This window comes from Mus musculus, chromosome 3 (genome assembly GCF_000001635.26).
Source record: "Mus musculus strain C57BL/6J chromosome 3, GRCm38.p6 C57BL/6J".
NCBI classification, from domain to species: Eukaryota; Metazoa; Chordata; class Mammalia; order Rodentia; family Muridae; genus Mus; species Mus musculus.
The window spans coordinates 18,435,103-18,462,630 of NC_000069.6; the positions used below are offsets into that span (position 1 = coordinate 18,435,103).

Genomic DNA, 27,528 nt, shown 5'->3' on the forward strand with positions numbered 1-27,528 from the left:
TTTTGCAGATGATATGATAGTATATATAAGTGACCCTAAAAATTCCACCAGAGAACTCCTAAACCTGATAAACAGCTTCGGTGAAGTAGCTGGATATAAAATTAACTCAAACAAGTCAATGGCCTTTCTCTACACAAAGAATAAATAGGCTGAGAAAGAAATTAGGGAAACAACACCCTTCTCAATAGTCACAAATAATATAAAATATCTCGGCGTGACTCTAACTAAGGAAGTGAAAGATCTGTATGATAAAAACTTCAAGTCTCTGAAGAAAGAAATTAAAGAAGATCTCAGAAGATGGAAAGATCTCCCATGCTCATGGATTGGCAGGATCAACATTGTAAAAATGGCTATCTTGCCAAAAGCAAACTACAGATTCAATGCAATCCCCATCAAAATTCCAACTCAATTCTTCAACGAATTAGAAGGAGCAATTTGCAAATTCATCTGGAATAACAAAAAACCTAGGATAGCAAAAACTCTTCTCAAGGATAAAAGAACCTCTGGTGGAATCACCATGCCAGACCTAAAGCTTTACTACAGAGCAATTGTGGTAAAAACTGCATGGTACTGGTATAGAGACAGACAAGTAGACCAATGGAATAGAATTGAAGATCCAGAAATGAACCCACACACCTATGGTCACTTGATCTTCGACAAGGGAGCTAAAACCATCCAGTGGAAGAAAGACAGCATTTTCAACAATTGGTGCTGGCACAACTGGTTGTTATCATGTAGAAGAATGCGAATCGATCCATACTTATCTCCTTGTACTAAGGTCAAATCTAAATGGATCAAAGAACTTCACATAAAACCAGAGACACTGAAACTTATAGAGGAGAAAGTGGGGAAAAGCCTTGAAGATATGGGCACAGGGGAAAAATTCCTGAACAGAACAGCAATGGCTTGTGCTGTAAGATCGAGAATTGACAAATGGGACCTAATGAAACTCCAAAGTTTCTGCAAGGCAAAAGACACCGTCAATAAGACAAAGAGACCACCAACAGATTGGGAAAGGATCTTTACCTATCCTAAATCAGATAGGGGACTAATATCCAACATATATAAAGAACTCAAGAAGGTGGACTTCAGAAAATCAAATAACCCCATTAAAAAATGGGGCTCAGAACTGAACAAAGAATTCTCACCTGAGGAATACCGAATGGCAGAGAAGCACCTGAAAAAATGTTCAACATCCTTGTTCATCAGGGAAATGCAAATCAAAACAACCCTGAGATTCCACCTCACACCAGTCAGAATGTCTAAGATCAAAAATTCAGGTGACAGCAGATGCTGGCGAGGATGTGGAGAAAGAGGAACACTCCTCCATTGTTGGTGGGATTGCAGGCTTGTACAACCACTCTGGAAATCCGTCTGGCGGTTCCTCAGAAAATTGGACATAGTACTACCGGAGGATCCAGCAATACCTCTCCTGGGCATATATCCAGAAGATGCCCCAACTGGTAAGAAGGACATATGCTCCACTATGTTCATAGCAGCCTTATTTATAATAGCCAGAAGCTGGAAAGAACCCAGATGCCCCTCAACAGAGGAATGGATACAGAAAATGTGGTACATCTACACAATGGAGTACTACTCAGCTATTAAAAAGAATGAATTTATGAAATTCCTAGCCAAATGGATGGACCTGGACGGCATCATCCTGAGTGAGGTAACACATTCACAAAGGAACTCACACAATATGTACTCACTGATAAGTGGATATTAGCCCAAAACCTAGGATACCCAACATATAAGATACAATTTCCTAAACACATGAAACTCAAGAAGAATGAAGACTGAAGTGTGGACACTGTGCCCCTCCTTAGAAGTGGGAACAAAACACCCTTGGAACGAGTTACAGAGACAAAGTTTGGAGCTGAGATGAAAGGATGGACCATGTAGAGACTGCCATATCCAGGGATCCACCCCATAATCAGCATCCAAACGCTGACACCATTGCATACACTAGCAAGATTTTATTGAAAGGACCCAGATGTAGCTGTCTCTTGTGAGACTATGCCGGGGCCTAGCAAACACAGAAGTGGATGCCCACAGTCAGCCAATGGATGGATCTCAGGGCTCCCAATGGAGGAGCTAGAGAAAGTACCCAAGGAGCTAAAGGGATCTGCAACCCTATAGGTGGATCAACATTATGAACTAACCAGTACCCCGGAGCTCTTGACTCTAGCTGCATATGTATCAAAGGATGGCCTAGTCGGCCATCACTGGAAAGAGAGGCCCATTGGACACACAAACTTTATATGCCCCAGAACAGGGGAACGCCAGGGCCAAAAAGGGGGAGTGGGCGGGTAGGGGAGAGGGGGTGGGTGGGTATGGGGGACTTTTGGTATAGCATTGGAAATGTAAATGAGCTAAATACCTAATAAAAAATGGAAAGAAAAAAAAAAGACCCCATTTCACTAAACAAACAAGGAAGGGAACAGGGACAAACTGATGAAGGGAAAATATCCAAGACAAAGAGTCTTAGGTGTGTTCTGGGGTGACTGTAGTCTGAGCACAGATTCTTCCCAGCTACTGAACTACGTGTACAGTGCTCACAGGGAAGTACCTTCCTGAAGGGTCTCGCCGTGCTGCTATTTCGAGTCACATTAAATTCAACATCTCCACATCTCAGTTGTATGAACTGCATGGATTTAAGTTGGCAGGTACCGCCCTCACTCACCCTCCATCTCTGTGGGATCCTTAGTTCTTAGTATTGTTAAGGACTAAGATGCCTCCACTGTCTTCCTTGTGACTTCTTTTTGACTCATATGCCTTCTATAACATTCATTCTGACACTCTACCTTCTGTTTTTACCTTATTCTTATATTTCTTGGTAATCAAATACCCCCCAAAAAGGCTACAGTGTTCCAAATTTATCATCACCTTGAGTTTTTAGGATAAAGCTGATTGATGTCCAAGAAAAGACGTCTCAAAAAATTTTCAATTTGTAATTTAGAACTCCAAATTAACATAATAAACATTGAGCCCTTTCAGATGTTCTAGTTCTAATCTATTATGAGCTAGTGTAGGGCTCTGCTGAGCAGTTTCTGATAAAAGACTGTGTGTTTATGTATTCCTACATTCAAAAGAATCTAAGACTTCTCCTGACGTGCTAAGGTTTTGAAATATATGTGATTAAATTCTTTCAAATCAGGATTGACTCTATTGGAAGAACAATTTAAAAGAGGAACACACACACACACACAGAGAGAGAGAGAGAGAGAAAGAGAGAGAGAGAGAGAGAGAGAGAGAGAGAGAGAGAGAGAGAGAAACAGAGAGACAGAGAAGGAGGAAAGGAAGGGGAAGGGAAGAGAGAGGGGAAGAGGGAGGGGGGGATATAGGGAGAGAAGAGAGTCAGTTTGTAAGATACTTGGCAGTTAGATTCTTCTGGGACTTAGTTCTGTTGCTGCTAATCCTCTGACCATTAAAACAAACACTGATCTTCGAAGGGACAAATGGGATTTGTAGCTCAGCTTCATAATCTCTCTCCCCTAAAAATGGGCCATTGATTATATAATTTTATATGTAATGTATATATATTTTTGTAAAACACAAGAAAGCATCTATAAAGAGAGAGTACTGCATAGTCAAATTGTATAGGGCTTCTCTCTAGTCTCCACCCTACTTCTTGTTCATAAACAAGTAGTCTGGCTATTTTAACTTTGCAAGCAACTGGCTGATGTTCTTCCTTAGCAGTCATACTAGCTGTGTGTGGCATGAGGCAAAGCTTTCCAAATCAGCCCGCTGTAAACAGAGAGGTGGTAAATACTGCATTTGATTATTTTCTCTGTAATTTGCTGTTCATAGAGATGTTTTGCATATGTTGATTAAATATGTACTTTCTGCTGCCTAGGGAGTCAGAGTCCTTCACAGCAGACCAGTGTAATCTGGTCCCAGGAGGCTGCGGCACTCCAGAGGGGCACAGTCACATGGACTACCTGCTTCTGCTTGTCTTAGCAACAATGATCGCCATATGTGAAGCTGCGGGAAAACAGATGCTGTTTTTCCATTTGTGAAATCAAGTTGTTGGAAAGTAGTCAGGTTTCCAACGCACAAGAGCTCATCTAATCAACCTACAGAGACAGTGTGAGCTTTCTCAGAAATATTTGACAACATTCCCTAGCACTGGTGACTAGAATTACATATGAAATTACAAAGTGATCATCCTTTCCTCAACATTTGTGTACATAAATCTCTTTGTATGGCTAGAAATGGAGTCCATAATTTTCTCAAACAAAAGCAGTATATAGCACAGTTGCTAGTTACATAAAGAGATTCAGATCATGGTCTGAATGTAGGGTCTCTTTACTCCAGCATTAAATGCTATTCTGTTAATCATCAGGTCTCTCTTTCCTTGAGACAAATGAAGTAACACTAAAGACTCATTAATAAAGATAATTTCTTTTTTTATCAAATCAGAAGCATTATTTCACCAAGAGCACAAGCCTTAATATTCTAGAATCCATTCCCCCTTAACCCATATTGCAAGGAGTCACCATACCATGTGTATAGCAAACATTTAACTCTAGCTGCTTGCAAAGCTCTTTTACAAACTATGATATATTTCTCAGAGTCAGTATCCACAACAAAGAATATTTTGAAATTAGGCTGTCTAGAGTGACTATAATGTCTTCAGTGGTAAGGAAATTCCATATGCCCATTACAAAATGTTCAAGCAGTGCAGCCTTGATCAACTGTGGCTAAAACCTTACCTTTATAATGGATTCAGAAAATGTGGTACATTTACACAATAGAGTACTACTCAGCTATTAAAAACAATGATTTCATGAAATTCTTAGCAAATGGATGGATCTAGAGGATATCATCCTGAGAGAGTTATCCCAATCACAAAAGAACACACATGATATGCACTCACTGATGAGTGGATATTAGCCCAGAAACTTAGAAAACCCAAGATACAGTTTGCACAACACATGAAGCTCAAGAAGAAGGAAGACCAAGAGGTGGATACTTTGTTGCTTCTTAGAATGGGGAACAAAATACCCATGGAAGGAGTTAGAGACAAAGTTTGGAGCCAAGACTGAAGAAAGGACCATCCAGAGACTGCCCCACGTGGCGATCCATCCCATAAACAACCACCAAACCTAAACACTATTGCATATGCAAGCAAGATTTTGCTGACTGGACCCTGATATAGCTATCTCTTGAGAGGCTATGCCAGTGCCTGACAAATACAGAAGTGAATGCTCATAGTCATCTATTGGATGGAACACAGGGCCCCTAATCAAGGAGCTAGAGAAAGTACCCAAGAAGTTAAAGGGGTCTGCAACCCTATAGGAGGAACAACAATATGAACTAACCAGTACCCCCCCCCCCAGAGATATGTCTCTAGTTGCATATGTAGCAGAGGATGGCCTAGTTGGCCATCAATGGGAGGAGAGGCCCTTGGTCTTGGGAAGATCATATGCCCCAGTACAGGGGAATGCCAGGGCCAGGAAGTGGGAGTGGGTGCGTTGCAGACCAGGGTAGGGGGAGTGTATAGGGGACTTTCGGAGAGGAAACTAGAAAAGGGGATAGCATTTGAAATGTAAATGAAGAAAATATCTAATAAAAATTAACATAAAAACATTTTTAAAAACCCTTTCCTTTAATGACCACAATTTGATAATGTATAGAAAGAAAAGTAGACAAAAACTGAATATGAGAACGGCTATTGTGGCAACCAAGAAACTTTGATGCTACTCCTATTTTTAGCATTACTTCCTAATTTTACTATTATCTGGATTTTAATTCATTTTATAAAAATGTGAATGATATGGTACATCAAACAGATATAAGAAATCAGCAAGCTCCTGGTAGTGGTGGCACAAGTCTTTAATTCTAGCACTTGGCAGGCAGAGCCTCCAGATCTCTAAGAGGTTGAAGCCAGTCAGAGAGAGAGAGACAGAGAGAGAGACAGAGACAGAGACAGAGACAGAGAGACAGAAAGAGACAGAGTGAGAGAGAGACAGAGACAGAGAGACAGAAAGAGACAGAGAGAGACAGAGACAGAGAGAGAGACAGAGAGAGATAGAGATGCATACACATAGAGAGACATACAGAGACAGGCAGAGAGAGAGAGAGAGAGAGAGAGAGAGAGAGAGAGAGAGAGAGAGAGAGAGATCCACGACAGACAAGATTACACTTAGAGACAATGTCTGAATAAAACAAAGAAAATTCATCAAGTTTTAATAACTAAAAATATCTATAGAACCCCAGGATGTTAGTAAGTTCTGTAGTTCTGTTTGAGTCATGTCTGATAACTGGACATTCTGGTATATTGATAGAAATTTACCTAAATCAACCAAGAATGTGTGCCACCATGAGAAATAATGGAAGATACCTGCATAGAAATCATTGCATATACAAAAAAAAAAGTGGTATTTGTTCAGAAGACAAAGACATTACACCTACTCATAGTCCTGCAATTTTGTTACCAAGTGTGATGGGCTTTGAGACATGGAGATCACATAGGATCCCAGTGATGGTTCCCTAGGACAGAAGAAAGATACATGGCACAAGCATTACTTGAAGACTTAAGGCATCCATAAAAGTAAATAAGCCTCAGTTAATTTGACAAGAAATTTGGTGGGGAAAATAAAGAAGAGACAGGGAAAAGTGAAATACAAATCGCAAAGGGTACTGAGCTGTGCTCTTTTTTGAGCTCAAAAGAGGCTCTGAGCATGAGCCTTTCATGGCTCATACACAGATTTCAGTGTGAGAACCTAGCAGTGTGTCTGGCTGGCAACTGCAGGCTTGCAGTATGCTGCATATTTTGATCCCACTAGAGGAGAGAACATACTTGCATATTACAAAGAGAAATGGACAATAATAAAACATCTCAGACCATAAGGACAGACCAGAAATCTGAAGTGGTTATAAATAAATACCACAGTATAATTAGGACTGGAGTGGTTACAATGACTGTCATAGAACTTTATTATAGACATTATTTTCACACTATTAACAGCTATAAAAACTCAATGAAACATCAACTTCTGTGGTAGAAAGAGATAAAAGAACTTGAAGAAATGAAAGTCACATTGGAATAAGACTAACCTGAGACCCAACTCCATACCCAGGATGCTTTCTGCTTTTTGCATTTTAGAATGCAGAGTTAGAGTTGGGAAATTCAGTTCTTTGTTCCCCTTTCTTTAAGATTTCTAAATACTACTGATGAAAGAGAAAAAAGGTAGAGTGTATGAGGCTATGAGCCCATGAGTATTAAATATTAAAGCATTGGTGAAGTGGCTATTATTAAATTTTTTATTAGGTATTTTCCTCATTTACATTTCCAATGCTATCCCAAAAATTCCCACATACCCCCCCCACTCTCCTACCCACCCACTCCCACTTCTTGACCCTGGCTTTCTCCTATACTGAGGCATATAAAGTTTGCATGACCAATAGGCCTCTATTTCCACTGATGGCCAGCAATGCCATCTTCTGATACATATGCAGCTAGAGACACGAGCTCCGGGGGTTACTGGTTAGTTCATAATATTGATCCACCTATAGGGTTGCAGATCTTTTAGCTCCTTGGATACTTTCTCTAACTCCTCCATTGGGGGCCCTGTGTTCCATCCAATAGCTGACTGTGAGCATCCACTTCTGTGTTTGCTAGGCCCCGGCATAGTCTCACAAGAGACAGCTATATCAGGGTCCTTTCAGGAAAATCATGCTTCTGTATGCAATGGTGTCAGCATTTGGAGGCTGATTATGTGATGGATCCCCAGATGTGGTAGTCTCTAGATGGTCCATTCTTTTGTCTCAGCTCCAAACTTTGTCTCTGTAATTCCTTCCATGGGTGTTTTGTTCCCAATTCTAAGAAGGGGCAAAGTGTCTACACTTTGGTCTTCATTCTTCTTGAGTTTCATGTGTTTCACAAATTGTATCTTATATCTTCGGTATTCTAAGTTTCTGGGCTAATATCCACTTATCAGTGAGTACATATCATTTGAGTTCTTTTGTGACCACTCAGGATGATGCCCTCCAGGTCCAACCATTTGCCTAGGAATTTCATAAATTCATTCTTTTTAATAGCTGAGTAGTACTCCATTGTGTAAATGTACCACATTTTCTGTATCCATTCTTCTGTTGAGGGACATCTGGGTTCTTTCCAGCTTCTGGCTATTATAAATAAGGCTTCTATGAACATAGTGGAGCATGTGTCTTTCTTACCAGTTGGAACAACTTCTGGATATATGCCCAGGAAAGGTATTGCTGGATTCTCTGGTAGTACTATGTCCAATTTCCTGAGGAAGCACCAGACTGATTTCCAGAGTGGTTGTACAAGCTTGCAATCCCACCAACAATGGAGGAGTGTTCCTCTTTCTCCACATCCTCGCCAGCATTTGCGTCACCTGAATTTTTTATCTTAGCCATTATGACTGGTGTGAGATGGAATCTCAGGGTTGCTTTGATTTACATTTCCCTGATGATTGAAGACACTGAACATTTTTTCAGTTGCTTCTCAGCCATTCAGTATTCCTCAGATGATAATCCTTTGTTTAGCTTTGAGCCCCATTTTTAATGGAGTTATTTGATTTTCTGTAGTCCACCTCCTTGAGTTCTTTATATATATTGGATATTAGTAACGTATCTGATTTAGGATAAGTAAAGATCCTTTCCCAATCTGTTGGTGATCTTTTTGTCTTATTGACAGTGTCTTTTGCCTTACAGAAACTTTGCAGTTTTATGAGGTCCCATTTGTCAATTCTTGATCTTACAGCACAAGCCATTGCTGTTCTATACAGGAATTTTTCCCCTGTGCCCATATCTTCAAGGCTTTTCCCCACTTTCTCCTTTCAATGTCTCTGCTTTTATATGGAGTTTCTTAATCCACTTAGATTTTACCTTAGTACAAGGAGATAGGAATGGATAAATTCACATTCTTCTACATGATAACCACCAGTTGTGCCAGCACCATTTGTTGAAAATGCTGTCTTTTTTCCACTGGATGGTTTTAGCTCTCTTGTCAAAGATCAAGTGATCATAGGTGTGTGGGTTCATTTCTGGGCCTTCAATTCTATTCAATTGGTCTAGTTGACTGTTGCTATACCAGTACCATGCAGTTTTTATCACAATTGCTCTGTAGTACAGCTTTAGGTCAGGCATGGTGATTCCGCCAGAAGTTCTTTTATCCTTGAGAAGAGTTTTTACTATCCTAGGTTTTTTGTTATTCCAGATGAATTTGCAGATTGCTCTTTCTAATTCGTTGAAGAATTTAGTTGGAATTTTGAAGGGGATTACATTGAATCTGTAGATTGCTTTTGGCAAGAGAGCCATTTTTACTATATTGGCCCTGCCAATCCATGAGCATGGGAGATCCTTCCATCTTCTAAGATTTTCTTAATTTCTTTCTTCAGAGACTTGATGTTCTTCTCATACAGATCTTTCACTCCCTTAGTTAGAGTCATGCCAAGGTATTTTATATTATTTTTGACTTTGACTTATTCCTTTCCAATTTGTATCCCCTTGATCTCCTTTTGTTGTCAATTTGCTCTGTCTAGGACTTCAAGTACAATGTTGAATGGGTAGGGAGAAAGTGGGCAGCCTTGTCTAGTCCCTGATTTTAGTGGGATTGCTTCCAGCTTCTCACCATTTACTTTGATGTTGGCTACTGGTTTGCTGTAGATTGCTTTTATCATGTTTAGGTATGGGCCTTGAATTCCTGATCTTTCCAAGACTTTTATGATGAATGGGTGTTGGATATTGTCAAATGCATTCTCCAAGTCTAAGGAGATGATCATGTGGTTTTTGACTTTGGGTTTGTTTACATAATGGATTACATTGATGGATTTCTATATTAAACCATCCCTGCATCCCTGGAATAAAACCTACTTGGTCAGGATGGATGACAGTTTTAATGTGTTCTTGGATTCGGTCAGCAAGTATTTTACTGAGTATTTTTGCATTGATATTCACAAGGGAAATTGGTTTGAAGTTCTATATCTTTGTTGGATTTTTCTCTGGTTTAGGTATCAGAGTAATTGTGGCTTCATAGAATGAATTGGGTAGAGTACCTTCTGCTTCTATTTTCTGGAATAGTTTGTGAAGAACTGGAATTAGATCTTCTTTGAAGGTCTGATAGAACTCTGCACTAAACCCATCTGGTCCTGGGCTTATTTTTGGTTGGGAGACTATTAATGACTGCTTCTATTACTTTAGGGGATATGGGACTGTTTAAATCATTAACTTGACCGTGATTTAACTTTGATACCTGGTATCTGTCTAGAAATTTGTCCATTTCATCCAGGTTTTCCAGTTTTGTTGAATATAGCCTTTTGTAGAAGGATCTGATGGTGTTTTGGATTTCTTCAGGATCTGTTGTTATGTCTCCCTTTTCATTTCTGATTTTGTTAATTGGGATGCTGTGCCTGTGCCCTCTAGTGAGTTTGGCTAAGGGTTTATCTACCTTGTTGATTTTCTCAAAGTACCAGCTCCTCGTTTGGTTGATTCTTTCAATAGTTCTTCTTGTTTCCCCTTGGTTGATTTCACCCCTGAGTTTGATTATTTCCTGCAGTCTCCTCCTCTTGGGTGAATTTGCTTCCTTTTGTTCTGGAGCTTTTAGGTGTGTTGTCAAGCTGCTAGTGTGTGCTCTCTCTAGTTTCTTTTTGGAGGCACTCAGAGCTATGAGTTTCCCTCTTAGAAATGCTTTCACTGTATCCTATAAGTTTGGGTATGTTGTGTGTTCATTTTCATTAAACTCTAAAAGTCTTTAATTTCATTCTTTATTCCTTCCTTGACCAAGGTATCATTGAGAAGACTGTTGTTCATTTTCCATGTGAATGTTGGCTTTCTATTATTTACGTTGTTATTGAAGATCAGCCTTAGTCCATGGTGATCTGATAGGATGCATGGAACAATTTCAATATTTTTGTATCTGTTGAGGCCTGTTTTGTGATCAATTATATGGTCAATTTTGGAGAAGGTACCACGTGGTGCTGAGAAGAAGGTATACCCATTTGTTTTAGGATAAAATGTTCTGTAGATATCTGTTAAATCCATTTGTTTCATAACTTCTGTTAGTTTCACTGTGTCCCTGTTTAGTTTCTGTTTACACAATATGTCCATTGATGAAAGTGCTGTGTTGAAGTCTCCCACTATTATTGTGTGAGGTGCAATGTGTGCTTTGAGCTTTACTAAAGTTTCTTTAATGAATGTGGCTGCCCTTGCATTTGAAGCATAGATATTCAGAATTGAGAGTTCATCTTGGAGGATTTTACCTTTGATGAATATGAAGTGTCCCTCCTTGTCTTTTTTGATAACTTTGGGTTGGAAGTCGATTTTATTCATTAGAATGGCTACTCCAGCTTGTTCCTTCAGGCCATTTGCTTGGAAAATTGTTTTCCAGCCTTTCACTCTGAGATAGTGTCTGTCTTTTTCCCTGAGATGGGTTTCCTGTAAGCAGCAGAATGTTGGGTCCTGTTTGTGTAGCCAGTCTGTTAGTCTATGTCTTTTTATTGGGGTATTGAGTTCACTGATATTAAGAGATATTAAGGAAAAGTAATTGTTGCTTCCTATTATTTTTGTTGTTAGAGTTGGCATTCTGTTCTTGTGGCTGCCTTCTTTTTGATTTGTTGAAGGATTACTTTTGCTTTTTCTACGGCGTGATTTCCATCCTTGTATTGGTTTTTTTTCTGTTATTATCCTTTGAAGGGCTGGATTTGTGGAAAGATAATGTGTGAATTTGGTTTTGTCGTGGAATACTTTGGTTTCTCCATCTATGGTAATTGAGAGTTTGGCCAGGTATAGTAGCCTGGGCTGGCATTTGTGTTCTCTTAGTGTCTGTATAACATCTGTCCAGGATCTTCTGGCTTTCATAATCTCTGGTGAAAAGTATGGTGTAATTCTGATAGGCCTGCCTTTATATGTTACTTGAACTTTTTCCCTTACTGCTTTTAATATTCTATCTTTATTTAGTGCATGTGTTGTTCTGATTTTTACGGGTCGGGAGGAATTTCTTTCTGGTCCAGTCTATTTGCAGTTCTGTAGGCTTCTTGTATGTTCATGGGCATCTCTTTTTTTAGGTTTGGGATGTTTTCTTCTATTATTTTGTTGAAGATGTTTGCTGTCCCTTTAAGTTGAAAATCTTCATTCTCATCTACTCCTATTATCCGTAGGTTCGGTCTTTTCATTGTTTCCTGGATTTCCTGGATGTTTTGAGTTAGGATCTTTTTTGCATTTTGCATTTTCTTTCATTTTTGTGCCGATGTTCTCTATGGAATCTTCTGTACCTGAGATTCTCTCTTCCATCTCTTGTATTCTGTAGCTGATGCTCGCATCTATGGTTCCAGATTTCTTTCCTAGGATTTCTATCTCCATCGTTGCCTCACTTTGGGCTTTCTTTATTGTGTTTACTTCCCTTTTTAGGTCTAGTATGGTTTTGTTCATTTCCATCACCTGTTTGGATGTGTTTTCCTGTTTTTCTTTAAGGATTTCTACCTGTTTGGTTGTGTTTTCGTGTTTTTCTTTAAGGACTTGTAACTCTTTAGCAGTGTTCTGCTTTATTTCTTTAAGTGAGTTATTAAAATCCTTCTTGATGTCCTCTTCCATCATTATGAGATATGCTTTTAAATCTGGGTCTAGCTTTTCGGGTGTGTTGGGGTGCCCAGGACTGGGTGAGGTGGGAGTGCTGGCTTCTGATGATGGTGAGCGGTTTCTGTTAGTAAGATTCTTATGTTTGCCTTTCACCATCTGGTAATCTCTGGAGTTAGTTGTTATAGTTGTCTCTGGTTAGAGCTTGTTCCTCTGGTGATTATATTAGCCTCTATCAGCAGACCTGGGAGACTAGCTCTCTCCTGAGTTTCAGTAGTCAAAGCACTCTCTGCAGGCAAGCTCTCTTCTTTCAGGGAAGGTGCCCAGATATCTGGCATTCAAACCTGCCTCCTAGCAGAAGTTGTGTTCCACTCACCAGAGGTCCTAAGATCGCTTGGAGACACCTCTAGGGACCTTGGGGGTGTCCGATGACTCTGCGCCCAAGGTGACCCGGTGGTGGCGCTGATCGGAAGGGACTTGTGACCCTGGTCAGGCCAGGTTTTCTGCTTCCCTAATTAGTGCTGTCTCAAGTCCCGATCGATTGGATTGCAACAGAAGTTGTGTTCCACTCACCAGAGGTCCTAAGATCCCATGGAGAGTCCTCTGGGGACCTTGGGGGTGCCCACCGACTCAGTGCCCAATGACCCGGTTCTGGCACCGACTGGAAGGGATTGTGGCTAACTTTTTTAACTAGGAATGAATTTTATTATTTCCATGAATTGAACTAAATACATACCACATTCAGATCAAAAGGAAAACGGAGTGGCAGATAACAAACAGAACCGCTTCTCCTTCTAATAAACAACCTGTTAGCAGCCCCCTATATCTTTACACAGATAGTCTATGAAAACACTAACATTATAAAAAAGAATTTTTATTAGATATTTTCTTTATTTACATTTCAAATGCTATCCCGAAAGTTTCCTATATCTCCCTTACCTGCCCTGCTCCCCTATAATGACCAGGAGTACTAAAAAAGAGTGTGACTAAAGTCTACCTTGAGGAGTTTGAGTACATAACAGATACAATTACTTTAAGCTACTTGGTAATTCTAAGAAATGTTGCCTCTTAGCTTTATTTAGCCCATGTTGATTTAGGCCTTCAAGATTCCTCACTAATTCATGGACAGACATCATTAAATGGAGGCTGTAAGCTCCTACAAAGTTTCTGAACATAATTACATGTCAATGTAGACCTGTAGAAGATTCATATAAGAGCTATGATTATTTATATCCTTGACATGCACATCCTTGGACATGTCACACATAGTAAGTGTCTTGCCCGAGCTAGTATCTCGCCGGCAAGAATTCACTCGGACAACTGGATCCTTCTACTGCAAAGCTTTTATTGCTTTAACATAAGGAAGACCCCGAACCCGGAAAATGGTGCTGCTTATATAGCCCGCAGCATGACGTTTTAGCACCTGATGTGGAGTGACAGCACCTGATTAGTTGCTCGCCCATCACCCCATTACTATGCCCAGAGATGGGCAGTGACTGGGCGTGAATTTACTCTTGCACTTGTGCATAAGGCTTGTTTACTAGTTAGGCACAGTGGAAGCCAGCACCATCTTATAATGGCGATTGCTCACAGCACGGCTCTCCACATAAGTGAATATATTTTATCTATAAAATTAGAGAAAACATTTTTAAACCTTCGGTTTTTATCAAACAATGCTTGAATGATTTTGGAAGATATAGCATTTTTTCCCTTGTGCCCATATCTTCAAGGCTCTTCGCCACTTTCTCCTCTATAAGTTTCACTGTCTCTGGTTTTTAGTGGGGTTCCTTGATCCACTTAGACTTGAGCTTTGTACAAGGAGATAAGAATGAATCAATTCACTTTTTTCTACATGCTAACTGCCAATTGACCCAGCACCATTTGTTGAAGATGCTGTCTTCTTTCCATTGGATGGTTTTAGCTCCTTTGTCAAAGATCAAGTAACCATAGGTGTGTGGGTTCATTTCTAGGTCTTCAATTCTATTTCATTGATCTACCTATCTGTCGCTTTACCAGTACCATGCAGTTTTAATCACAATTGCTCTGTAGTACAGCTTGAGGCCAGGCATGGTGATTCCACCAGAGGCTCTTTTATTGTTGAGAAGAGTTTTTGCTCTCTTAGGTTTTTTGTTATTCCAGATGAATTTGCAAATTGCCCTTTCTAATTCAGTGTAGAATTGTGTTGGAATTTTGATGGGGATTGCATTGAATCTGTAGATTGCTTTTGGCAAGATAGCCATTTTGACTATATTAATCCTGCCAATCCATGAGCATGGGAGAGCTTTCCATCTTCTGAGATATTCTTTGATGTCTTTCTTCAGAGATTTGAAGTTCTTATCATACAGATCTTTCACTTCCTTAGTTAGAGTCACACTAAGGTATTTTGTATTATCTCTGACTGTTGTGAAGGGTGTTGTTTCCCTAATTTCTTTCTCAGCCTGTTTATCCTTTGTGTAAAGAAAGGCCACTGATTTGTTTGAGCTAATTTTATATCTAGATACTGCACTGAAGCTGTTTATCAGGTTTAGGAGTTCCCTAGTGGAATTTTTAGGGTCACTTATTATAGGTGTCTTATCTAAAGCATGAGTTTCTTGATTTGACCCACATCCACTACTGAGAAACTAATAAATATTTTGGCCACCATATTAAGGATAATGTATAATTTATTCTTAATTTCAATAACATGGCTTTTCTCTTCTGTTTTCTCAATGTACCATGGTTCAAGTTATTCAAGAGACAGCTCTCATCTGTGAAGGTAAGGGAACCTCAGAAAACTGCAATGGCAGCAATGTGAGGTCAGACTTATATAAAGAATGCTGTGCCAGACAGCAAAGAGCAAGGGAACAGACTGTGCATTGTTCTTCCTATCCATGGCTCATACCGCATCACTGGCCATTTAATATCTGTTGGTGTTCTTCTGAATGATGGGTTTCTGATAATGTGAAACCCTCTCAAAAAAATAGCAGAAATACACAGCAGGAAGTCTTCAATTCAGCCGCAGAGGACTTTGGCTAGTTTAAGGATGTTAGAAAATAAAATACAAGAGCTATCCATGCAGAGCACCCATGCTTATCCATATGGTATTCATGGCATGAAGGGAAGCACTGGCTCCTTCTAGACCACCTTCACAGTTTGTTTAGCTCCTCTGAATTATGAACTATTTTAACTTTTAACAATCATCATAATCATTGTAGGAGCAAAAAGGCTTACAATGATTTTTAGCTATTGCTGGCAAATGGAAATTATTTCATGTACCATATGGCTGCTAGTAGAGGTTAGATATTTAAAAGTTATTTTATGAGCTAGTCTTGTATATCCTTCTATGTACTAATTTCCTTCATTCAAACAGATATTAGATAGCCATTGATGTGAGTCAAAACTACATAGTCATATCCACCTGGGATTTACAGTCTAGCAGATTTGCTTGTTAGTGTTGAAGTTCTACCAAGTCAGTGTGACCTCTTACCTTTACAAGAAAGTGGAGCAGAAAAGTTCACCTGTGATGTTCACTTGAGGCCAATCTCCCTACTTTGTAATGTATATGGTTCAGTGTGGAATAGCACACATACCACAGTAGTGAGCATATGTATACATGGAAAACTCATAAGGAACTTCCTTGGGGCTCTCATTACAACTTAAGATTTCAAAGCATCTAATGAAGACTGGGAATTTTTACCTTTATGCCTTTATAGAATTGCAATAAGCCATATATGACATCCAATCTTACTGTTGCCCATCATATGAAATGTTCCAAACTTATTGAGTACCTAAAATTACCTGACTTTCTTAGTGTTTTGCTTTGTAGTATACTGTCTGTGATGGTTTAAAAATAAATGATGCTAATATGCTCAGAAAGTTGAGCAGTTAAAATGCCTGGTTGATGGCACTCTTGGGGTCATGAAAACTTTTAGGTCATAGAAACTCAATAGAGAAAATACATCACTGGGACAGGGCTATGAGACTGCAGCCTCAATTCACTCCCAGTTCATTTCCTCTGTCTTGTATTTGTGGTTGGAAATGAATTCTGTACCCCTACTTCTATCTTGCGCGCGCTCGACTGGCCAGGAAGAACGACGCTGCAACAGGATCCTTCTGCACACGTTTATTGGGAGAGCTTGATTGTAGAGGCGAAAAGACTTCGAGCCCAGAACTGGTGCTGCTTTTATAGGCCTAGGAGGGGCGTGTCTCACACCCGGATTGGTTATGCACTAAGCCTCATTTGCATGTTCCTCATCTGATTGGCTACTCTCTCTCAGTACCTTACAGAACCTCATTATCATACCTCATTTGCATGTCTCACATCTGATTGGTTATACTCTCAGTACCTTACAGAACCTCATTATCATGCCTGGGCCAGGCAGTGTCTTTGCAAAAAACTTTACTGCATATGTACACATTGGTTGTTTGTCCAATCTTATGCGTGGTGGCCAGCAGTAGTCAGTGCCACTCTGCAACGGCACATGTGGCTTCCCACACTTCTAGGCTTCCCCACCATGTCTGTCTCCCTACCTGTAACTGTAGGCCACATTAACCTCTTTCTTCTGAGTCATTTTTGGTCATAGAATTTTATCACAGCAATAAAACGTAGCTAGTGTAAAAGTTGTTTCCAGAACTGGAATTGCTGCTGTGAAAAATCCCACTGCTGTGTTGTGCTTTGGAGGAATGTAGAAGACTTTGGAACTTTGGCTAGAAAAGTAGTTGAATGCTGCAATCAAAACTTAATGAGTCATTCCCATAGGAGCCTGGAAGACAGTGTTACTGAAAGGAGTGCAGATTGTGGAGCCCTGAATCATATGGTTCCAGAAAGAACCAAGAGATTAAAAGCAGCTGGCCAGAAGTCATTCCTGGATGCTTCATTTACGAAAACTGGCTGTCATTTATATGACAGGAAATTTGAAGCTAGAGTTGGCTCTTCCTGGGTCTCTACCTCTCATAATTCTCAGTCTTTGCTTCCTCACTTCAATCCAGAGTGATCAAAGGACAGATTGTCAAAGAGGTCTTTCCTTGCTTTCTCTAGACATGCAGCTCCCTATAGATTCCAGGCTGTTTACTGTTGTTTTATAGGATAACTTTATAGAACTTAAAATGTTTGACATTATGGAGTAAACTGCTCCTGTTTCTCTCACTGGAATAGAACTCCATAGGGGCAGGAATTTTTATAGGATTCACTTTTGCCAAGAAGAGAGATTGTATTTCACAAGTATTTATTGGATGAATGTGCGTGTTCTAAATTCACAAAAGTTATTAACTTTGGTTAACAAAGGACTTGTTGTGCTTGGTATGGAAGAGCGCTAAGTAGAAATTGAAGAAATATTCTGCTTACCAATGTTGAGGTCCTGCACTTTTCTTGGTAGGCATTTTCAACACATGTTTTGAGGTCTTTTTTGAATGCAGAGTACAGACATAACTAACTGCCTGGCCTGGTGTCACACACTTTAATCTAAGCAGTTAGGAGACAGAGGCAGGAGGATCTCTGTGAGTCCAAGGCCAGCATGGTCAACATAGTGAGTTTTAGAACAACAAGGGCTATGAAGAGAGACACTGTCTCAAAAATCAACAACAAAAATAAATTTAAAAAAACAATAAACATTCAGCAAAGATTAGAATTTAAGTAAATTTCAAACAACTCTCTATAAAAGTTAATCTCAGTCATCACAATCTAAGGCAAAATTGTAACTTTTATAAATTTGAAGCCTCTGTAATGGACTTTGTATGGTATAAGGAATGGCCTGTACAGATTTATGAGTACATACCCCAATTGCACCAGCCCACCCTCTACTACCCCATGGTTTTGACACAATCTGTAGTCATGCATCATAATTGAAAGTGAGTATTTTTACGATAGAAACTGTACCTGGCAAATAAAGAAGCAGGTTTGTTCTCAGTTTAATTAAGTGAGTCTGGGCAGCCTTTTTGCAATATGGAGATTAACTGTCAGATTTATGTTAATATGATCTCAGAGAATGAAATGTCTATAAAAAGTTCCTCCCCTCACCCCTCACTTGAGCATTCACATTGTCTGGCTGCAGTTCCCTAAAGCTGGTAGTACCTTATGAAACCAGCAGCAGGTCAGTTCTGCAGAAGCAAGGCATGTAACACATTAGACTTATTAAAGACATTCAGACAAATAAGTTGAAATCATAGCTATTGTACAGAGGGAAAACTGTCACAATGGTCGACTTTGCCGCATCTCAGCAGAATCATTCAATGCCAAGCTCTCCTTTATCTGATTAACAGAGGATTACACAGCTCTTCTGAACACCCTCCCCATAATACAAAGAGCCTTTCATTCCTCTAAATACCCCCCTTTTTTGCATGTGAAAAAAGTGCCACCCATTTTTTTTTTAATTTTGTGATTTAAGAAAAAAATGTAGTTTAAATCATGAATCCTGTTGTGGGGACTGAGTTAATTAAAAACATGATGTATACATACAGCTGATCCTACTCACCCTAATGAAGAACATTAATTCTAGAGCATGTGTGGCTGTAGTCACATTGCTACAAATTACTGGACTCTTTCCTTTATCCGTTTCCAAGAAAGTCTCCCCCTGTTAGTTAGGAAAAAAGAAAAATATGACGCCTTAGTTCTAGGCAGCATAAATTACACACATCAATCAGAGGAAGCTTAAATTAAAATACACATTTGGCAAACAAATATGAATATGTTGATCTCATCTGTGAATAAAAATGATTTACTGGCTGTGTTGACCCCCCGCTGCTCAACATGAAGGTCACTGTGAGCAGCTTCTTTCTCATTGAGAAATGTTTTCGTATCTTTTAAAGATCCAATTTTATATATGCCCTAATGCTCAATCTAGTGATTCATATGTAGAGAGATTGATTTATCTTATAAAAAAATTACAGGCTCGTTTATATTTATGTAATCCAGAACAGATAGCTAAATTAAAATGTTGAAAAAAAAAACACTAGTAGTTTATAGTTCCTGGACTGAAGATTCTCCAATGTGTTTATGATTTTTCTAATCTAGCAGAACACTATTTGTGAAATGGAATGGTACACCTTTCCGATATTGAGTAATCATAAATCAGTCTATTCTTATCACCTACAGCATGCATGATAGGGGCTGGGGCCCCTGGGAGGTACCCATTACAGGCCAAAGCTTAAGGAGAGATGATCCTGGGTCTCAGTGTAGCTTGCCATTTCTCACAAATACCTGTAGGTGAAACAGGCAGGTTCATCACTACCTTGCAGAAGCAAGGCATGTAACACATTAGACTTATTAAAGACATTCAGACAAATAAGTTGAAATCATAGCTATTGTACAGAGGGAAAACTGTCACAATGGTCGACTTTGCCGCATCTCAGCAGAATCATTCAATGCCAAGCTCTCCTTTATCTGATTAACAGAGGATTACACAGCTCTTCTGAACATCCTCCCCATAATACAAAGAGCCTTTCATTCCTCTAAATACCCCCCTTTTTTGCATGTGAAAAAAGTGAAAAAAGGTAGTGATCAACCTGAACCAAAGCATATTTTATGTTATAACATTAATTTTGAATATGCATGTCATATTTTCTTCCGGAGGCTTCATCATTATAACCATGATGCAGTATCTTGATACCTGCTCTTATTAGTTAGGCTCAATCTCAATACTGCACATCCTCATGAGTATACAAAAGGACAAATGACTAAACTAATTTAAAAGTGTGGACTACACATACACCTTGCAAGTTAAAGATGAACAGTCACCAAAGAAACCTGATAAATTATAAATGTTTAGGTCTCCTTCAACCAAAGTCAAACTTAGTGGTTTTGAAATGGGAAATGGGTCTTCATTCTTGGGGCAATTCCAATGGTCTTCAGAACAAACTTCGAGAAAGACTGTTGGGAGGACAGGATGGTAAAATGAAAACCAAACATTATACAACTCATTGGGTTTTAGCAGTTTTAAAATTTTATTTGAAGAGATTAAATCCATGGCTGGGATGGCCATTTTGCACTATTTAGTAAACAGCAAAAAGAAGAATTATAAAGAGCCCCTCTAGAACAGTAGTTTTATACTAGAGAATTTCTTTTTTCTTTTGTTGTTTAAGTAGGAAACCAGCAGAACTAAGAATTATCAGAAAAACAAATCACCTAGAGCAAAGCACTTACAAAACAACCCATATTTTAAAAACACATTTCAGTTGTTGTGTCTATTTTCATTTTTATTACATAAACTGATTGTTAATTTGCGATATATGGTTGTTATGCATCACGCACCAACAGATTATGGATCTTTCCATTGCCGAGTACAAAGAAATAACCACGGAAAGTTCTAGAAACAAGGAAAAACTGAAGTGGGATGAAAGGGTGATCACAATTTTTCATTTTTTGTAGGGTGGAGAAACAATGACTTTATCTCTTCTCTGTAAGAAACAATTAAGAAACTAGTAAACTTTTAGAAAAGATAGCTTAAGGGTGTTTAAGGAGTTCTGTCCTCATAAGGAAAAGGGACTGAGTCAGTTCATCAGGGCCCACGTTGACTGTTAAGATGGCCAAAATGAATGGACTAGTTGTGCAGCATTCTGTTCATCTGGCTCAGATAGGCACTGCCAAAAGGAATTTGGGTGTAATTCTGCTCTGTGCTAATTAGAATTGGTCAAATTATCCTCTGATGAATTTCCTCCCATAGATAAAATTTGAGAGAATATACAACAACAAAGTAATTATCAGGGGTGCCAATTATCCCTAGGGGCACCAGAGCTGGATCCAAGGATGTAGAACATGGTCTCAACTTCTTAGACAATTTCCTCCCCAACTAATGCAACCCCATTAAAAGTTCTCTTTTAGTGGGCACACAACCAATAGTGCATATGCTGATAGCATTTTCACATACAAATCTGATAGTTAGACACGCCATTACCCAATTTACACATGCAAATGCTGTAATTGTGTGTACTGGGGGTTCCTGGAAACCTGGCACACACCCAAAATGGAGGCCTTTTCAAAGCATGGCCAACCCACTAAATTCCTTTTCCACAGCAACTCAGCTCACTGTCTCACCTCTGCCTCTATTATACTCCATTCTGTGGTAGTCTGGAAGAAGGGAGATGTGTTTTGTAGATGTCCCTCAACTTTTTCTATTTGATTTGGACATGTTTTCAGGATATTTTGGTTTGGTTTGGTTTGGTTTTTGTTGTTGTTGTTGTTATTTTGTTTTGTTTTTTTCTTCAACTTATTGGCAAGGTTCTATCCCCTTTGTAGGGATTTGCCTTTTCATTTCTCTGTTTAAAAATAATCAACTCTAATTAGGAAAATTCTTGTAAGTTATTTTCATCTAGAACTTGAAATGCTGTTGTAGTGATTTCTTCTTTTAAGTGAGATTACTATTCACAGCTGTGTGCACATGAGTTTACAACACGATGGACTTGATTATTTTAATTTGAGGAGCGGCTGCAGAAGCACCTATAAACTATTTCCTGTCTCTTTATGTATTTCATATATTTGGGTTACTAGAGTATTCAGGCAGCACAGGAAGACAAAGGAATGAAGAACTACAAACTGTACTGAGTATACTTACTTTGCCAATATTTTTAAGATGGGGGATATTTAGATTAACCAAAAGCAGTTGAAACTAGCAATACAGGAGATTTTCCCAGAAAGTAAAGACAAATTATTTTGAAAGGAAGAGTTGTAAATGAAAATCATAACTCCAATTTGTCCCTCATTAGAAGACAAAAGTGCATCTTAGAAATAAAATAATATAATATAATATAATATAATATAGAAAAATCAAACAAATCAGAATAGGCTAAAACAAATAGAAAAAAAAAAAGAGCCAAAGAAAAAGCATGAGAACATACAGATGCGTAGACACACATGTTCACATATGCGGGAATCTCATAAAAACACAAAATTAACAGCCATTATTTATACAAAAATGACCTGGAAATTAAGCAAACACACACACACACACACACACACACACACACACACACACAAACAAACAAAACACAAAATTCCCCAACTCAACATTATGAGACAAAGAATCTGCAAAGATGCTTTTGAGTTCATTTGTACTGTTTATCTATTGCTGAGGATGGGCCTACCCTTAAGAGTGGTTTGTTTCTCCTAGTGACACTCCCTTGGAGAAAATTAACTTTTTGTTTGAAAGGAGTTATCATTTTAAGCTACTTCTGAGTTAGAGGTGAGTCCACTTCTCCTTTCAGCTCTAGGACCTATTCAGGCCCAGGACATGCTGCCAAGTCTGTGAATTCATATATGTGCAGTCCTGCTGTGTTTAAAAGCCCTGTTTCTTTGGTGTCCTCCATTCCCTCTGGCTCTAACACTTTCTGACTTCTCTTCCTCATAGTTACATGAGCCATGGGGGAGAATTTTCATGGCAGCATCTCATTTAGGACTGAGTGTTCCAAGGTCTCTCATTCTCTGCATAATGTCTGGCTGTGGGTCTTTGTATTTGTTCCCATCTCCTGCAGTAGGATGTTTCTCTGATGACTGAGCAAGGCACTTTTTAGGAGTCAATTGAGCTGTGTTCCTTTAACAGAACAGTAGTGGTTGGTTGGTTTTCCCCTCAGTCCCTGCCTTACCTAGTCACAGGATCTTTGCCATCCAAGCAGTGTTAGGTATGGCTTGCATCTCGTAGAGTGGGCCTTAAATCAATTCAGATCTTTTTATGTTACACCTACAAGTTTTGTGCCACTATTTCACCAGCATAATTACAGGTATGATACCATTATAGATCTAAGGGTTTGTAGCTGGGTTGGTGTTTATCTTTTTTCTTTGGTATCATGACAAATAACTTCCAGTACTATGAATGTTAGGCGGTAAGGATGAAGGCTCTGGTGGACAGCAGTTTGACTTCTCCTTGATCAAAAGAGATCTCCTTGTGTAAGTATTGTCTTCAGTAATAGAAGTCTCACTGTCAATTTGTAGGGAACAACTAATAGCCTTGCCAATAGCCAGGGTTGTTTGGTGCTTCCTCTTTGGCCAACTTGATTAAATATAGCCTATTCCTTGTACTAGAATCCTCATTTAGTGATAAGATATGTCCAGTTAGGGCTCTGTCTCCATTGGTATTTGGTAATTTTACTTAGATCAACTTCATATATATAGTTGTCCCTCTGTGTTTTCCCTCTTCCATTTATCTCCCTGTTTGGCCCTCCCATTCCAGCACCCCTACCACCCCCACACATATACTTCATCCATTCATAACTATCTATTCTATTTCTTCTTCTGAAGGAGATCCTTTCATCTCCCTAATTCCTTATTTTATACCTAACTTCTGTGGTTATGCCTATGTGGTTATAGACTGTAGTTTGCTTATCAATAACTTAGCAACTTTTCTTTGAACTCCGTCTTTCACCACAGCTCTTGAAAGAGAACAGTTATCCCTTGGAATGTACTGTGTGACAGGAACATAGAGACAAGTGTGAAAAGATCAATTCTATATTAGATGAAAAGAACTTGGGGAGATTCCAGGTTGCTCAGTGTGGAGAATGTCCAGAGAAGAGCAGAAGTGCTCCGCACTTTCTCTCATGCACTGACCTATGTATCTCTCCCATCTGGCCATTCACATATACTTTGTTAAATTATTTATAATAAAATGATGAATACAAGTAAAGTGATTCCCTGACTTTGTGAGCCATCCCAGTGCCTTATTAGGATCAAGAGAGAGATTGTGAGAATTCTGACTTTTATATCACTGCCAAGTCTTTGGCCACAATCTGCAACTAGTGACTGGCCTGTCGTTTTCTGTTTTGTGCTGCTATAATGGAGTTCCTCAGACTGGTTAATTTATCAAGAACACACATTTATTTCCCATAGGTTTAGAATTTTGGAAGCTCCGTGTAAAGGAGCCCACATCTGCCAAGGGCCATTTGTCAGAGATCAGGGCAGAAAGAGCAAAGGTGAATTACAAAGGGTGCCCAACATTTTCCTTTTCTGTGGTAATGGCAAGAATCAATTCATAAAGGCTACTCCTCAAAGTCTAATCATTTCTGTCTAAGCTCTTCCTTCCAACATTACCACATGAGGACGAAGTTCCCCATGCATGAATCCTGAGAACACATTAGAACCCAGCACCATCTGAAGCAAAAGCACTCAAGTCTAAAGGAATAAGCTATGGAATCTAATACGAGTTGTAGGCAACTAGCTTTAGAATTTAATTCCATTATAGGACAACTAGCTGGTGTTAGAGAATGACTTAGTGTTGGGACAATATCAGCACATTTGTTTTCAGAAGTTCCCTGCATTGATTGTGGAATGTATGTAGAAATTAGTTAATTGTTGAGGTTTTTGTTTCTGGTTATTGATACTTATTACTATAAGTAATAATAATATCAATAAATGTATATATTTATCCACTGCCATGTATCCAAAGATCAAAGACACTCTTTATTTTAATTTGGCATTTTTGTTTTTTCAAGAATGAATGCATACTCTGTGGAAACATGGGGCATATCATAATCCTAGTTCTGACTACTTTGATCAGTTGCTGGTTTTCTTGTAGTGCCTTTAGAACCTCTTTAAGCATCAAGTCTTTGTGGATTTGACCATAAGTAGAATTCTGATTGACTATTTAAAGCTCTGCTAAAGACTCTATCATCATATGTAGTAGTCAAGACAAGGAAAATTTCATCATTTTGGAAATTTGTAATTTTTTCAATGTGTATTGGTATGGAATTATGACTTTAATAGCCTTTAGCTTTTGTCTTAATCTTCCATTCTCCCATAATGGCCTTCTCTGAAATTGACAGTCTATACTCTTGTTTAATTGGAGAATGTTGGGCCATTGCTGACTCATAGCAAAGACTAATATTGCCAACCCAGATTTTAGCTGAGAGAGCCTGTTTTGTGTTTTCTGAACTTTGCCTTTGACGAAGGAAAGACAAAGATCTGGTCATGGATCATTGTTTTAGAACATTTATATTTACTTTATGGTAAAAATTTAGCCATTCAAGAGGATGTCAACAAACCTATTCTGTTATTGGAAAAGGTTAACCTGGCCTGTTTCTTTTGCTGTAGTATGGTTGAGTTATTATATATAAGAGTTATGTAGTAACTTTTAAAACTCTGGATCAAGTATAACAGCAAAATAAACACCAGAGAAATGATTGTTTGTCTTTGTCACAAGTCTTGAAGCTAGGGATCTATATTATGTAACCTAAGCAATATAGTTTTATAAAAAATCCCAGCATCTGTGTTGGCTCTTTACTATCATTGGCTGTTTTCTCTGCATAATGTTATAGTTGTAGGTCAAGGGAAGAATTTATATGGAGTGTGCCAACTCTTTAGCTATCTAAAAAGAAAGCTGGCCACTACAACACAATGTCATGTTATGTTCATATCAACTCTTGGTATTTCATTGAAAATTATTGGACTTCCACAGATAGAGTTGTACCAGCTGCAGTAACTACTAGAATCAGAGGCAAGTTTCACACAATTTCCAACTGTGTTAGGCTTACTCTGAGACATTATGAATGACCATTATAATCTACAATCATTTCAGAGCTTCTATGTAAAACATACTTTTCAAAGTGACACAAGACCTTTAAATAGACGAAAGTGCCTAGTTAAGAGAATACTAACATATGTTAATAACCACCTGCGGCAACAGCAGATATTTCATCATGTCCTTGTTCTAGATCCTGGGGAAAGAGCTACTTATTTACATAGTCATGGCTTACACGGAATCCTGAGACCTGGCTGACATTCTTTGATGGAATAGAGTCTGAAAGCCAGGAAGAACTGGTCTGTGTTTTTGGTTGGCAACAACCAATGCTCTGAATTCTGCTGACGTATCTAGGCTGATATATATATATATATATATATATATATATATATATATATATATATCCTCTGTTTTTTCCTTCCATCAAAGCCTAGGTCAGTTTTCTTTGGTGTCATTTTCTGAAAAAAAAAAAAAAAACCTTTTAAGTTTTGGATTTTAGGGAGCTATTACAGAAATACAGCTAATTCTTTTTAGGGCAAAGTATAGATACTGTATGGATACCTTACATTAGTTAGTAATATCAACTTGAAATAGGGTGGGATATAACATAAGTGGTAATTTTTAAAAGCAGGTTATTCACTGAGTTATATAGCTTATACATCCCCATAAATTGATCTTAATAATTCCAAGCTTGATAGTACAACTTTAGATATCAGAAACTTTGATACTATTTCTCAAACCACAACTTGAAAAACAAATTATCCATTTTAATTTTCTTGCATATTCATATCATTGTAAGTGATGTCATGGAATGTATCATTTATTATCCTAAGGTAGTCATCTCCTCAGAACAAAGAAAGGTTACTTTCTCTCATGCATATTATTTAAGAAGATAAATGTGAACATATAGAATATTAACAAAACGTTTGCCTATTTTGTTAAGCCTTTGGCAATTTAAGGAAGAAGAAAAATAAAAACCCACGCTCAGCCACCTAATGTTGGCATCTATTTCTTATTTTGAAACTATGTCCAAAGAGTATTTGTGAACTTAATCATTTGTCCAAAATTTTAAATGTAAGCATCTGGATTTTATCATTTTTGGTTAGCTTGTTTGAAATTTATAACATGCTGTGTTTCATAAAGCCAAGTTTCACAACCGCCTTCATGTGATCACCCATTTTGTTGAGTATGATCTCTACAGATGTGATTTATAACAAGTTATGAAGCAGTGGTGTCTTATTTGACTCACAAGACTGGACAAGGATATTCTTGAATTATGAGAAGCTAATGTACAGACGTTCTTCTTACAGTTTAAAGCTTTTGAATGACTACAAAGCATTTCTTTTATATTATAACTAAAAATTTTCCTTCTTATCTTATGAGCCACAGAAATAAAGGCTGTCATATGAATATGCTTTTCATTATCACCAAAGAAAGTCACAGCTTCATAACACATTTTCACTTTCTTTTGAACATTTCAAGTTATTTATTTGGATTAAATACTGTTGAGTGAACATTTAATTAAATAGTTATCTTAATTAGTCTTTTATTCACCTCCCCAAGAAAG

The 27,528-nt window shown here is 38.4% G+C and overlaps 1 long non-coding RNA gene across 1 annotated transcript in view; it reads right to left on the reverse strand.

Moving 5' to 3' along the window:
* The window catches only part of Gm30667 (predicted gene, 30667), a 119,684-nt gene extending 93,442 nt beyond the window's left edge, over positions 1-26,242 (reverse strand). The window contains exons 1-2 of the long non-coding RNA NR_166207.1: positions 26,115-26,242; positions 18,996-19,094 (exon numbers count right to left, since the gene is read on the reverse strand). This is a non-coding gene — a long non-coding RNA (predicted gene, 30667). The remainder of the gene's footprint in view (positions 1-18,995; positions 19,095-26,114) is intronic.
* Between the last annotated feature and the right edge of the window lie 1,286 nt (positions 26,243-27,528).